Source organism: Canis lupus, chromosome 16 (genome assembly GCF_011100685.1).
Source record: "Canis lupus familiaris isolate Mischka breed German Shepherd chromosome 16, alternate assembly UU_Cfam_GSD_1.0, whole genome shotgun sequence".
Lineage (NCBI taxonomy): Eukaryota > Metazoa > Chordata > Mammalia > Carnivora > Canidae > Canis > Canis lupus.
The window spans coordinates 59,542,922-59,546,011 of record NC_049237.1 but is presented as its reverse complement, the minus strand read 5'-3'; the positions used below and the strand labels follow the sequence as shown (position 1 = coordinate 59,546,011).

The following is a 3,090-nucleotide window of genomic DNA, read 5'->3' as shown; positions in this document are numbered from 1 at the left end:
TGTGCGGCCGCAGTGGTTTGAGCCGAGCGCACGGCCGGGTCGTGCCCAGCGAGCCCCGGGGCAGCAAACATGATGCCCGGCAGGTGTCCCCTCCTGACTGTGCCTCCAGCTGGCGGGGCCGTGGCTCTCAGCCGCTGCCTGCGACTGGCCTCACGCGGGTGTCCCTCCCTAGCCCTGCCGTCCCCCGGCCTCCCTGACGCTCCCGCCACCTTCCTGGCCTCCGCCCAGGTCAGCAGGTGCGCGGCCAGCCGGGGCCAGGGCGCTGGGTCGCGGTCCTTGTCGTCGGATCCCCCGGCCACACAGTTTCACTCAAATGCAGCCGCGGCCTGGGAGCGTCGTGTTGATAGAACTGCACCGGCTTCCTCCTCAGACATGCTGACTAACTCGGGGCCTTGCGGTCTGCGACCACGGGGCAGAACAAGGTGACACTCCGCGTGACCCCTCGTTTTGGGGAACCCACTCCTGCTTTTCCCGGACACTCTAGGAAGCCGCTGGCAGCGCAGCACAGCTCACTGTTACGCGTGCGTGTTCGATGCACGAAGTTCTGCTGTGACAGCAGAATGTTCATTGTTCTAATTCCCTTGATTTTGATGCAAATGGACAGATTCTCGAAAAGCGAGGCGTCCCCTTGGCAGGTCCGGGGTCCCTGGGAGGGAGCACAGGGTCGGGCTGGCCCAGTGTGGCGTCTGCCGGACTTCTGCGGATTGGCTGGCGCTCTCGGTCACAGTCTCCGTCCCGGTAAAGGAGTACTCAGAGCCGGAACCAACGTGTCCCGCAGAAATCCCGAAATCTTCAGCTTTTTCAAATACATTTGCGATGAATTTTTGTTGATCCTACTTTTGAGCCTTCATAAATCTCACGTATTTTTTTTTCCTTTTTGTCATTTTAAAATAGGCAATCGATGCACAAATACAGATTGAAAAGGTAAGTTCTCTCGTATAAAAATAGCTCTGAGAAGCAGTGAAGTTCTGCAAAGGCGGCTTCCTCGTCGTAATTAAAACATTTTGAGGTAGCTAGATAACAAATCCCGAATTCCTCAGGACGACCTGGCCGTGCACATCGGTCCCTGGATGTGAGAAAAGCAGAAGAATTGCGGGATGAAAAGCGTGTGTAATTTCGGGTTCAAATGTGATTTCGATTTTTCAATTTTATGTTGATTAGGCTCATTTCGATCCTGCCTGTGTTGTCGCAGTGTCGTGTCGGCCTATTGTGTGTTCAAACGATTACGCACACCTACCTCGGAGCTTAAACATGAAGGCACTTTATGCAAGAAGGTATAAAATAGGCCTTGATGAAGGAAGAACAAAAAAATATTAAATTACGGCTCTGGAATAAGTTGTCTGAAACCCGGCACTTTGCGATTGGCTCATGTATTTTAGAAGCCAGACACACACAGACACCCATAAAGCTCTTTTATTCTTTTCTTGTGTATATTTAAAAGCCGCAAGGCCGTGCTTCTGTGCCCCTCCAGCACCCTGACTGCGATAGGCCAGTAATTTGGGAGCCAGGTCAACACGTGGGCTTGTACTGTAATGAGAAATACAGCTCGGTTTCATGGGAAAATTAAGCTGATGTTTTCAGAGAAAGCTATTTGTATTTTTCATAACTAGGAAACGTCAAATTAAATCGTTTAAAAATAGCCATTTGTGATCCTGAGTCAAGAATACATATAACATACATTACACACACACACAATTGGATTGGTTACAGATGTGTAATCAATTGTTTCGTAAAACATTTGCTGGAATCTCATTATGTCAAGACCCAACGAAGATGCTAAAGACAAAGATCCCTCCATTTAGAATTCATCTTCAAAAGGGGCATTTTCGGGATCCCTGGGTGGCGCAGCGGTTTGGCGCCTGCCTTTGGCCCAGGGCGCGATCCTGGAGACCCGGGATCGAATCCCACGTCGGGCTCCCGGTGCATGGAGCCTGCTTCTCCCTCTGCCTGTCTCTGCCTCTCTCTCTCTCTCTCTGTGTGACTATCATAAATAAATAAAAAAAACAAAAAAACAAAAAAAAAACCAAAAGGGGCATTTTCCAGCTATCTATTTTTAGCCGAATAGCTTAATCTGCAACTTACTGTTCTTTATCTGGAAATTTAGGACATTGCCGATCTGTTGATAAGAGCGCTGATACGTCAGGAATTCAACTACAGTGGAACCCAGGGGTCAGCCTGGAAGCGAGCTTCCCACGGGGCCACGGTCCCAGCTCCATCCACGGACAAGGCAATGGGGAAACAGAAGGACAAAGGGCCCCTAAGGAGATGTGGTGCGTGCTGGTTCCTCACAGAGAAGAAAACTAAAACCCCAAGAAACATGCCGTAAAGCAGACAAATGGCCTTCCTCCCCCGGAGCGGCTATGAGCGAGGGAGAGAAGCAGCAGGTGCACTCACCACGGTGCGCATAGTTTTGAGCAGAACCCGAGAAAAGGTAAGCAAAGAACCGGAGTCTCTGAACCAGCGTGTTAGTAAGTTAAACGTGGCATTTGTACGAGGCGTCGCGATTACTCCGGTACTAATAAAAACTCCAGTTTGACTGACACATCATTCCATCTGTCATCCATCTGCCCAGCATGCTGGGTGGTTGACCAGGAAATCAAGGCGATTTTGCCTTTTGAGCTTCTTGAGGCCCTGACTTCGTTCCCTGACACGGAGGTCGGCCGCCTCGCGGTCGCTGGGTCGGCAGCCCGGTGTCCCCAGCCCTCAGCGCTCGCGCACGCTTGCTGCTGTCTGCTGAAAACCGACCTAAAGTAAGTAAATGCAGAGTCAGGGCCCCGCTGTGGAGTGTGTCTGCGGTGACCGTGGCACACGGCTGGTTGGAATTAGCAGGATCCGGGTGAGCTCGTTGGATACCTCAGCTGAACCGCGCGGAGGGAGGCCGCTCCCGCTAAGTTCGGGGAAGGCCGTAGACTGTTAGGCCGCGAGTCCCCTTCTTTCTGGAGCGTAACAAGAAAGCACAACTGACCTCAACGAGCTCCGTGTTCGCTGAGGGGACGTCGAGGAAACCATGAGGATGGGCGCGCACCCCCTACGCAGACATCGTGGCAAGAGACGCTTGATGCTTCGCTAGGTGCTTCCACGTGTCAGGGC

General features: G+C 52.2%; 1 long non-coding RNA gene across 1 annotated transcript; it reads left to right on the top strand.

Annotated features, from left to right (window-relative positions):
• The first annotated feature begins 246 nt into the window (after positions 1-246).
• Positions 247-1,823, top strand: LOC111090192. The gene is made up of 3 exons (XR_005371149.1): positions 247-422; positions 895-924; positions 1,162-1,823. It is a non-coding gene; the product is annotated as an uncharacterized LOC111090192 (long non-coding RNA).
• Positions 1,824-3,090: the final 1,267 nt, after the last annotated feature.